This window comes from Lactuca virosa, chromosome 1 (genome assembly GCF_052849685.1).
Source record: "Lactuca virosa cultivar CGN04683 chromosome 1, Lactuca_virosa_CGN04683_v6, whole genome shotgun sequence".
Lineage (NCBI taxonomy): Eukaryota > Viridiplantae > Streptophyta > Magnoliopsida > Asterales > Asteraceae > Lactuca > Lactuca virosa.
In genome coordinates, this window is record NC_136426.1 from 44,464,271 (window position 1) to 44,476,913 (window position 12,643).

The 12,643-nt window shown below is 35.4% G+C and overlaps 1 protein-coding gene across 1 annotated transcript in view; it reads left to right on the forward strand.

Annotated features, from left to right (window-relative positions):
- The window catches only part of LOC145113495 (uncharacterized), a 35,853-nt gene that overhangs the window by 9,831 nt on the left and 13,379 nt on the right, over positions 1-12,643 (forward strand). The gene's annotated exons all lie outside the window — the stretch shown is intronic.

Genomic DNA, 12,643 nt, shown 5'->3' on the forward strand with positions numbered 1-12,643 from the left:
TTTTTGATTTAACCATATCAACAATTCATGACTCCTCTTCTTAGTCATAAGAATGACTAAGATGACTTTAGAGGACCAATTGTGATATGGTATCTTAATCATTAAGATGATCATAAACATGATACTAAAGTACTCTCCCATCTTTTCAGATTTGAGAAACTTTTATCTTTCTGCCATACTTTGATTCTTCTTATTCGTTCGGTCTCACATTGAAACTTATCCAATGCTACAGACTTATACTTAAACTTATAAGTATAACCATATTTACTGAACTTAAGTAAATCATGACGAATAGTCTTCTTTATCTTTTGTGGTGGACTTGACCAGTGCACAAGAATGTGTACTCGATCCCTTAGTCCTTTCCTTATTCACATAAGGAATTAGTCTTAATTTTCCAAGCTGAAAGTTCTCATTCATCATACTATACAACTTGCATGATTCCAAGTTTCGGTCCAATTGAACCTTGGGTGATGAAAATCTTTCCTTATTTGGTAATATTAGACACTACCACAACCGAAAGAATCAAATCCATTTTTCCAATATTGCTATCAGTGGAATCTTATAAGCAACAACTTTTCACAAATGCCATTGTAAGGATACTTAAAATAAATAAAATCAAAACCTTTTTCTTTTATTTTAAAACATTGCAGAAAAACTTATCCTTACAATCTATATGAAAACCTTGTTGTTATCTATTCCTAAGCAATATAAATATCATAACTCTTAAGTAATAGCCCAAAATTCTGATCACCGAACCATGCGATTGAAATCCATCTTCGCGATCAGAATCAACATGTACTTAATAGAGATAGACAATGGACTTTACCTGAAGTAGAGCCAAACTTATTGACTTTAACATCCTTAGGTAAATTTCACAGCTTCGTAACCAATGCCCCTTCCTTTGGCAATAGTTACCTATGGACCCTTGATAATGGGACTATCTCAGACTTCGCCTCTCTCTTTACCATTGGGTCAACCGAGTTGACTATGGCCGATCCCTTTCCATTGGGAAGAGAGAGCTTTACTGGATATCCAATTTCATCATTGTCAATGTCCATAGCGTTTTAGGAAGTTGATCTTAGCAAATAGATAAGATCATTAAGGGTCTTGTCTTAGTCTGTTTCATAGGATTCCCAAAAGAACTCACAATGTGACTTAGAAAGTAGTTGAGCCACCAACTTTCTCAAGACTTTGACACCCAACTCTCCCGGCTTGTCAATATGTGACTACATCTCCAAGATGTGATCACACCTAGACCTTGCCTTGCCAATAGGGCTTGAGTGACCTTAAACTTTTTAGGAACTTGTGGGTTAGGGAGAATAATTGGAGGAGGTGAAAGAAGTATGATATCCATGGGACATCATCTTCATTTAGGAAAGCTTGTTTCAAGAGATTTGGGAAGATCATAAATGTCTAGACCAGACATCTTTTTGGGAGATATTCAAGATAGTTGATTTAAAGTCCTTAATATGACACCCAATATGAAATATTAAGGCTAGGACCCAACAAACTATTTTATAACTTAGAAGAGGGATGCCGTAATCCAAGCTATAAAATATTTGAAGGTAGGTGAATGACGATTCACCAATTTCCACCATGAAAAACGAAATAATTTATTAGGTTTTAATTGGATTTGAAAGTCCTAGATCTTTGAGATTCATTGAACTGTTCAAAGGCATGTTTCAATCTCGAGTGTGCCCTTCAGGTTTTGTGACTGGGATGCCGAGGATCACAAAAGAAGGTGTGAATAACCATGCAAATATACTTGGTACCCTTAATATTTACCCCTTAATCAGTGTGCCGGTTAACCACACACGCTCCACCGATACTATGATAAATATTAAGTTACCCTTTGCCTACCTTGTTAAGTCCAGGTTAGTGTGCCGGTTAACCACACACGCTCCACTAACGACTTAAGCAAAGTGCAAAGTGTAATTTCATGGGTTAGCACCAAATTCACATTTTCCTAAGTAACTAAGATTGGGTATTAATAAGAGTTTAGTTACTTAGTATTTATCATTAATACTTTTAATGAAAGGAGAATTATAGTCCTTGTCCTACCCGTTCGGCTAACGACCCTCCACCAGTCAAGGAAGCGGTGGGTGAGAGTGGACACCCATTAAACTGCCATTTTATAGGCAGTAACCTTATACCCCCCTTATAGACCGGCTTCGTGAATGAGGCCTACTAACGGTAAGACTGACTTTACTCTTATACATATATATAAATATTATTAACTTATAATATTATAAAGTATAAGGGTTGAATTTTAACTTTTAAAATTCGAAGGGCTAACATGGAATTAAAGTATTCATAAGTGAAAACTTTTCAAATTCCAAAACTTGAGGGCAAGTTTTGAAACTATTCAAAACTAATTAATTCCATAAGTTATGAGTTTAAAGTAGTTTTAATTAAAAAAAAAAAATCTTCAAGTTCCATAACTTGAGGACAAGTTATGGAAGACTTTAAACCAATTAATAAAAAAAAAATAACTTTTTTTTATTGTAACTTATGGAACTAATCAAGGTTACACTTTTTTTTTTAATTTAATGAAGAGACTCTTGAACCTCCATAACTTGAGGACAAGTTATGGAGTCATAAAACCATTTAATTAGAACTAGACTCTTCATTTTGTAACCTTTGCCAACTTTTATGAGTTTTATGATTCTTAAATGTGACTTTTCATATAACTTGAGGACAAGTTACAAAAACACACTTTGGAATCAACTCTTAGATTAAAATGGATTGAAAACAACTATTTCACACAACTTTTCTATTAATCTAAGAACCTCATAAGAACAAGATAATTCAAATCATCAATCTTCAAGAAATTAGCATGAACATACAAACTAATACAAATCTTGAAATTATGACAATTATCTTAGAAATTGGATTAGCATGAACATTACCACATCAAAAACAAGTTTATAAGTCCAAAAACATCTTAGGGTAATGTTCCTAGTCCAATTCCAGCCAAAACAATCGAATATATGCATCCAACTCGATTTTTCAGCTACTTTTGCAAGTATAACAAGAAAACAAGCCTAGGCTCTGATACCACTGTTGGGTTTTTGAGCATTCTAACACTCCTAAGTGTACATGCAACCCTAAATACCTTGGATCTATGTTTTCTCTATTATACATACAATTATGAACATCCAAGGTATTATCCTAATCTAGCATACAAAATAATAAATATAACAAGATAGAATACATACCTCTTTGATGGAGAATGTCTTCATGAAGCTTGAGTGCCTAGTGCCCCAAGTGTGACACCTCAAATGGTTCACACAACACCAAATACACTTGGAATAACTTGAGAGAAACTTGAACACTCCTTGAAATCGTCTAGCCCTCACACTCACACATTAGTGCCCGATTTCTTGAGCCATGGGATTCTTTTATATGGTGGCTATTAGGGTTACACCATGTAACTCATAACTTTACCCATTCCTTATGCTCCATGGATTTTAACCTCCATGGAGTATCCATGGGTCACCCCATGGACTTAGTCCAACATAAGGAATCTTGGATCACAAGCCCACATATATAAGAATGAATGATTTACACAATCAACCCATATATTTAATTAGTCTCCATTTGATCACTTTATTAATTCCAAATTAATTCTTGATCAATACTAATTAAATAACCTTATTAATATATTAGAACTTATAATATATTAACCAACCTTAAGTGTTATTTCTCTCATTATAGTCTATCCAAATGCATGATGCCATGCAACCCAAATGGACCATGTCGGGTCTGGTCAAGTCTTACCAATTATAGTTATGGACTTAGACATTAATCCAACACTTTAGAGGACTAATTGTGATATGATTTCTAAATCATTAAGATGATCACAAACATGATACTAAAGTACTCTCCCATCTTTTCAGATTTGAGAAACTTTTATCTTTCTGCCTAATTTGATTCTTCCCATTCGTTCTGCCATACATTGAGACTTTTCCAATGTTTTAGAATTATACTTAAACTTGTAAGTATAACCATATTTACTAAACTTTAGTAAATCAAATAGTCTTAACGAGCTTTGTGGTGGACATGACCAGTGCACAAGAATGTGTACTCGGTCCCTTTAGTCCTTCACTTGACTCACACATCCATGTGAACAAGTAATTAGTCTTGATTTTCTAATGCTTGAAAGTTCTCATTCATCATACTATTGAACTGGCATGATTCCAAGTTTCGGTCTAATTGAAACTTGGGCGATGAGGAACTTTCCTGATTTGGTAAATTTAGACACTACCACAAATGAAAGAATCAAATCCATTTTCCAATATTGATGTCAGTGGAATCATATAAGCAACAATTTTCCACAAATGTCATTGTAAGGATACTTCAAATAAATAAAATTAAACAATTTTCTTTTATTTTAAAACTTTGCGGAAAAACTTATCCTTACAATCCACATGGAAAATTGTTGTTATCTATTCCTTAGCAATATATCATAACTTCTTAAGCAACTGCTCAAAATTCTGATGCGATCGAAATCCACTTTCGCGATCAGAATCAGCATATACTTCCTTTAAGATTTCTCTCTATTCTTTGATTCTTAAAACATCAACATGTGACCCAGTCACATCATGTAATGAGGATCTCAGAATAGAACTTAATAGAGTTAGATAATGGGCTCTACCTGATGTAGAGTCAAACTTATTGACTTTAACATCCTTAGGTAAATTTGGCAGCTTGGCAATCAACGCCCCTTCCTTTGGCAAAATAAACATATGGACCCTTTGGTAATGGGACTATCTCCGACTTAGCCTTTCTCTTTACCATTTGGTCAACCGGGTTGACTATGGCCAATCCCTTTCCATTGGGAAGAGAATGCTTTTTCTGGATTTCCAGTGTCACCATTGTCACTGTCCATAAAGTTTTTGGGAAGTTGATCTTCTAATCAAATTTGCTTTACTATCGTTCCAAATCATTGCTGATTCAGCAGCACCAAGCAAATAGATATGATCATTAAGGTTCATGTCATAATATGTTTCATAGTAGTCCCAAAGGAACTCATTATGTGACTTAGAAAGTGATTGAACATCCAACTTTCTCATGACTTTGACACCCAACTCTCCCGGCTTGTCAATATGTGACTTCATCTCTAAGATGTGATCACACATAGACCTTGCTTGCCATTAGGGCTTGAGTGACCTTGAACTTGTGGGTTAGGGAGAATAATTGGAGGAGGTGGAGGAAGAGAAGTATGACTTCCATGAGCCAAACTCGGGAAGTCATATTCATTAGGAAAGCTTGGTTTGGGAAGATCATTGTTGTCTAAACCAGACATCAACAATGGGAGAAATTCACGTAAAGTTGATTTAAGTCCTTAATATAACACCCAATATGATATATTAAGGCTATGGCCCAACAAACTATTTTATAACTTGGAAGAGGGATGCCGTAATCCAAGCTATAAAATATTTGAAGGTAGGTGAATGACGATTCACCAATTTCCACCAAGATAAACGAAATGTATTATTAGGTTTTAATTGGTTTTGAAACTCCTAGATTCTTTTGAGATTCATTGAACTTTTCAAAGGCATGTTTCAATCTCGAGTGTGCCCTTCAGGTTTTGTGACTGGGATGCCGAGGATCACAAAACAAGGTGTGAATAACCATGCAAATATACTTGGTACCCTTAATATTTACCCCTCAATCGATGTGCCGGTTAACCACACACGCTCCACCGATACTATGATAAACATTAAGTTACCCTTTGCCTACCTTGTTAAATCAAGCTAGTGTGCCGGTTAACCACACACGCTCTACTAACTGACTTAAGCAAAGTGCAAAGTGTAATTTCATGGGTTAGTACCAAATTCACATTTTCCTAAGTAACTAAGATTGGGTATTATTAAGAGTTTAGTTACTTAGTATTTATCATTAATACTTTTAATGAAGGGAGAATTATAGTCCTTGTCCTACCCGTTCGGCTAACGACCCTCCACCGGTCAAGGAAGCGGTGGGTGAGAGTGGACACCCATTAAACTGCCATTTTATAGGCAGTAACCTTATACCCCCCTTATAGACCGGCTTCGTGAATGAGGCCTACTAATGGTAAGACGACTTTATCTTATACATATCTATATAATTAAAATTATAATAATAGTATAAGGGTTGAATTTTAAACTTTTAAAATTCTAAGGTCTAGTTTGGAATTAAAGTATACATGGGGGGTAACTTTACAAATTCCAAAACTTGAGGACAAGTTTTGAAACCTTTCAAAACTCTTGGATTTTTCATAACTTATGAGTTTAATTAAGGTTTAATGAAAAAAAAAATTCAAGTTCCATAACTTGAGGACAAGTTATGGAAGACATTAAATTATTTAATGATGACATTAAAAATAGTGACTCTTCTATTTTCATAACCTATGAGACTTAATGACACTTTAAAAAGAAAAACTCTTCACTTTCCATAACTTGAGGACAAGTTATGGAGTTCACAAAAACCATTAAGATCAAATATTCCAGTTAACACAATAATCAAATAATTTTTCTATGATCTAGATTAAACTCATAAGTAAAGATAATTCACATCAACAATTTTCAAAAAATTAGATAATCATATAAACTAATACAAATCTTGAAACTTTGACAATTATCCTTTGAAGACTCTTGGAATTCATAACCTAAAGAGTTAATAAATGAGACATTTCACATCCATAACTTATGGAAGTTTCAAAACTCTTAAGATCATAACTTTAAAAAAACTTTTGAGTTCCAAAATTTTATGACAAAATTTGTAACTCCTTAAAACCATTTAGATCAAACTTTTAAAACAAATAAAATAATCATATCATTCTATCTTTTAATAAATTGACCTAATTCAACTCTTGTAGTAAAGTGACTCAAATTTTATAAATAATTAGTTTTTCATATAATCAAGTAATTATCATAAAATTAGACAAACTTCATGTTTTTTTTTCTTTTTTTTTTCCTTCAACTTGAAAAAAAATACATTTGCATCAAATATAATAAAAAACAACCCATGGCTCTGATACCACTGTTGGGTTTTGAGCATTCTACAACATCCTATGGTGCACATACAACCCTAAATACCTTGGATCTATGTTTTCTCTATTATACATGCAAATGGTTTCCAAGGCATTAAACCTATAACTAGCATGCATTTGACATAAACCATATAATATACTAGTTAGGGAAACATACCTTTTATGTGGCTTGAAGTCTTGATGTATTTGGCCGTAAGAGCTTAGCACCAATAGTATGAAATGCCTCAAATGGAATCACAACACACCTAGGACAAAGGTGGCTCTTGAGAGAGAATTCCATGCACCAAAACACCTCCATATTTCTCTAAGAAAAGAAGTGGTGATTTTGGCTATGGAGTAACCTATTTATATGTAGGATTCCAAGGGTCATGGGTATAACCCATAATCCATACCCATGGGTTTTATGATCTATGGTTCATGTGGCCCAACTCTTTATGTATCCATACATAAACTTGGTCCAACATGGATCATAAGCCCAACACATATAAATATAACTAATTATCATAATTAGTCCCCATAGATTTAATTAGTCTCTTTTGATCACTAAATTAATTCCAAATTAATTCTTGATCGATACTAATTAAAACATATGATTTCATATTAATAAATTATAACTTATAATATATTAATAAACCATAAATAACCTTCTCTCAAAAGTCCATCCTAACAAATTGTCATGATGATATGCAACCCAAATGGACCATGCTACTCTCGGGTCAAGTACATACCAATAATAGTTATGGGCTTAGACATCTAATCCAACAGGTTTCATCCTAACTAGCATATTATGAAGCACCTATACTACAAAGTTCTAGTGAGATGACATACCTTTTGATGTAGCTTGATGTCTTCAAGCTTTAAGAGCTTAGCCCCAATAGTGTGGAAGCCTCAAATGGAATCACAAATCATCAAAACACCTTGGAAGAACTTGAGAGAATATGTATGCACACTAAAATCGGCCCACTCTTATTTTCACACACTTGTGCCAATTTTGTGAGCCAAGGACCCCTTTATATATTATGGAGGATTAGGGTTACATCCATGTAAACCCTAATACCCATGACCTTTCATTTACATAGGATCCATGGGTTAAAAGCTCCATGGACTATCCATGAAAGCTTAGCCCAACCTAAATGAACTTGGCCCATTCCATATATATAAGAGTCCATATTTAATTAGTTCTTTTTGATCACTTAATTAATTCTAAATTAATTCTTGATCAATACTAATTAAATAATATGATTCCATATTAATATATTAGAACTTATAATATATTAATATAAATCATAAATATACTATTCTCAAAAGACTATCCATATAAATTGTGCCGGTGAAGTGCAACCCAAATAGACCATGCCGGGTCGGGTCAAGTACATACCAAATATAGTTATGGACTTAGACATTAATCCAACAATAATAACATCATCTTCCGAAATGACTATCTCCGAAGAAGTGGGCTCAGATGACATTTTGTCTGACGTTCCATGAGATTCGGAGGATTCATTTATCTCAGCAAATTTTCCAAATTTCACAAGAGGATGTAATCCTTGGAAGATGACCTTGCCCTTGCGATTCTGCTTAATAAGACCAATAGTGTGGGGGCCCAACGACTTCATATCTAGTGTGTCTCCCTCTTTGACCATCTCCGGAAATTGGGTGTCAATGAACAGTTGAATAAACCTAGGATACAGCAAGAAAGAATCTTTGGTCTCCCGACTTATAGCATTGATGTTTACTAAGAACTCATCCAATATGAACTTTGAGAAGTTGAATTTGATACCAGCAGCCAGTGATACAATTGCCCTTGTGTTCCTGAGCGAGATTTCATCAGCACCTGATCTTCTGCCTGAGATACAACTCACAAACACATGAGCCAAGAATCTCCTGTAGGGTGGCAGAAGCTTTTTCACTGTGGGAGGATAGATGCCTCATACCCCATCTTCTTGAGAATCTTTTACACATCTTCACTCCCGATTTCAGTAGGAAAATCAGGTTGATCGTTAATCAGCAATGTTTCTCTGATGTACTGCTCATTGATCATAATCTTGCATCCTTTAACCACAGCTTCAACGGTGACTACTCCATTGTCTCTTGTCATCTTAGCAGTCTGCCAGAACTCCCTGACAATCTTCTGATAAATGATTGGGTTCACAGTAATGGCAAAGGCTAGGCAGCATTCTCTCAGCCTGTAGATCATCGATCTGAAATCTCCATGAGCACTAGGAGGATCATCCAGTACAATAGCCAAGTTATGCATGTCAGCAAACTTCAAACTCGCCATTGATCTGCACTAAACCAGGCCAAGTAAGAAAACAAAATATTTGAGCAGTTAAAGCTTTAAGTTCTCTTAATTAATCAATTTCATTTTGGCCTTAAAAATTATTTTGATCAAGATTTTTGAGTTTACGGTCAAACAAGGTCAAATTGGGTTTACGGTCCAAATTGGTCCAAATTGAGTTTACGGTCCAAATTGGGTTTACGGTCAATAATGGTCAAAATAGGGTTTACGGCCGTAAACCCATTGCAGTAATCTCCTGACCGTAAACGGAGTTTACGGCCATAAACCCAAAAAGGAGTTTACGGTCGTAAGCTTCTAGACCGTAAGCTCAGACCGTTTACGGTCGTAAGCCCTCCGTAAACCGTAAACGCTGACGAACTGAAAAACCTCGATTAATCCCCCAGTTTCAGTCGAATCGATGAACAAACAGCATTTCCTCAGTCGGTTTTAGCATACCTTTGATGTGGACTAAACGATTTTGCAAAAACACACAAAAATTTTTCGATGATGAGAGAGAGTGGAGAGAGTTTGCGGCCGGAAGGATGAAAAGTGAGGTGGAAAGGGTTTACAGCAGTAAACTCCACATTTTATACCTCCTTAGAATTTTACCTGTCTCCCACACAGTATAAGACACAGTCCAAATCCCAATTAATTTTTCAAAAATAAAACCTTTTGAGGATTTTAAAATTAAAGTAAAATTAAAATTAAACTAAAAATAAAATAAAATAATTTCTAAAATTTAAGAATTAAAGAATTTAAAAAATTAAATTTTGACAATTATAAAAATAAAATAAAAATAAAATAAAAATAAAAATAAAAAATAAAAATGAGATAAAATAAATATAGACAAAAATTTATCTCAAAAGTCACCGAAAATAATCTTGTGATACTAGGATCAAAGTTGTTGGACAGCCTTAATCCACTTGTCGGTACCTTTATCTTCACGTATTTGTCTGGTCGATCGCCTGTATTGTGGTCCACTTAAACACGAAAAATTGTGACATAATTAGGACATACCATTAGTTACAAGACAAAGTGATCCTTAGTTCGTAGATAATATTTCTTAAGGACCATTCAGCTGACGACGACCAGGGATATTGTTGTCCACCTAAATTGAGCAACGAGATCTATAGACAATCTGTAAGTGTTCAATTTTAATTGTACTAGAACATGTTTCCCGCTTCCTGATATGCTCCAGTAATCAAGGACTTCCAGAATACTCCTTACATTGGGTGAGCAGACAATTATTAAGAGAGAAGATAGATTTAGAATGCATATGCTATACACCCAGGTCGGATTTCTTCCAATCACGCAGAAGGTGAAACATATGCCTAACTGAAGTTTTAGAGGGATTGAGAAAAAGAATGATGCATATACTGTGTACCAGGTCAGATTGTGAGTCACGCAAAGGAGATAGTATATGGCTAACAGATAGAAAGAATTGCATAGATAGAGGATGCAGAGAAATAGAGTTGCATATGTTACAGTCCAGGTCGGATCTCTCGATCACGCAAAGGAAGCAACATATGACTAACAGACAGATAGAGAGAAAACAATTTTCTACAGACCTAATTTATCGGAATTCACCAGACACCCCATCAATACCGGAATTAAGGACAGAATCCGCACATCGAGGAAAAGTTAATCCACGGTTCCAGATACAAGTTCTTTTAATGTGACTACTAGATTCCCATATATATCTCCATGCTCAACCTATCCAAGCGTCGTATTGTCAGGCTAAACGGATCTAACTAGGTCAAGATTTGTCAAGTCTATGAATTCCTTAAGTTTAACTCTGCCTAGTCATGTCCATTTAGAATCTTTCGTGCCTACCAGCGCATCAAACACAGAGCATAGACAATTTAATTTTGGGTACGTTACGCAGACTCAGATTGCCTGTTATCACTTGATAATATCACTTCCCAGTACCATATCTACAAGCAAAACTGTTAGCGACAATATTTTTGAGTTTTCTGAATTTTTTAATGTTTTTGGATTTTTTTAATTTTTCAATTTTTTGTTTGGTTTTTGTTTATTTCTCCCCCTAAATTTGTGCATGGGTGAGAATGAAATCACTAAAATGCGCAAATTTAAACTAACCTAATCAATAACAAAAATTTAATCCTCAAAATGAATCATTTTCAAAAATCCCACAAGCACATCGAATCGAGCTTTGTTAAAAGGCTTGTGAATAGATCTGCCACATTATTCGCAGTGGGAACCTGTTCTAGCCGGATGAGCGAGCGCTCATAACAATCTCTGATAAAATGAATTTTGATATCAATGTGCTTGGTTTTGGAATGTTGGACATGATTTTTAGTAATTTGAATTGCGGCCTCATTATCACAATGAATGGGGGTTTCTAGATAATTCAAACCGTAGTCCAACAGCTGATGTTGGATCCAGATAACTTGAGAACAGCAAGCATATGCATCAACGTATTCCGCTTCTGCTGTTGAGGTGGAGACGGTATGCTGTTTCTTGCACTGCCACGACACCAGCCTATCTCCAAGGAATTGGCACCCTCCTGAAGTAGATTTCCTGTCAAGCTCACAGCCTCCATAATTACTGTCAGCAAAAGCATATAAATCAAATTCAGAATTATTCGGATACCAAAGACCCAATTCTTTTGACAGCAATAAGATGAGAAAGTTTAGGATTAGCCTGATAGCGAGCGCATTGACAAACTGCAAACATGATGTCGGGACGACTTGTAGTAAGATACATCAACGATCCGATCATCGATCTGTAGTGTGTCTGATCTACGGATTCGCCATCAATATCTGGATTCAGCAGGGGTCTTTCAGCCATTGGTGTCGATGCAGGTTTTGCGTCTTGAAACCCGAACTTCTCAAGAATATCCTCCACATACTTAGCTTGATGTAGCAGGATTCCGGTTGAATTTTGTTTGACCTGAAGCCCCAGAAACATGGTCATTTCACCCAGTGAACTCATCTCAAACCGCTTTTTCATCACGCCTTCAAACTCTTTGCATAGCTGTGGACTGGTAGACCCGAAGATAATGTCGTCAACGTAGATCTGGACTAGAATCTGATCATTACCAACATGCTTGATGAATAAAGTTTGATCAATAGTGTCGCGAGAGTATCCATGCTTGAGTAAGTGCTTTGTTAGACTCGCATACCATGCTCGAGGAGCTTGATGTAACCCATACAACGCCTTGTCCAACTTGTAGAAATGATTAGGAAACTTTGAGTTAACGAACCCAGGGGGTTGATCAACGTAGATTTCTTCCTTCACCTTGCCATACAAGAAGGCAGTCTTGACATCCATTTGGTAGACCGTGAAGTTCATGTAGGAAGCATATG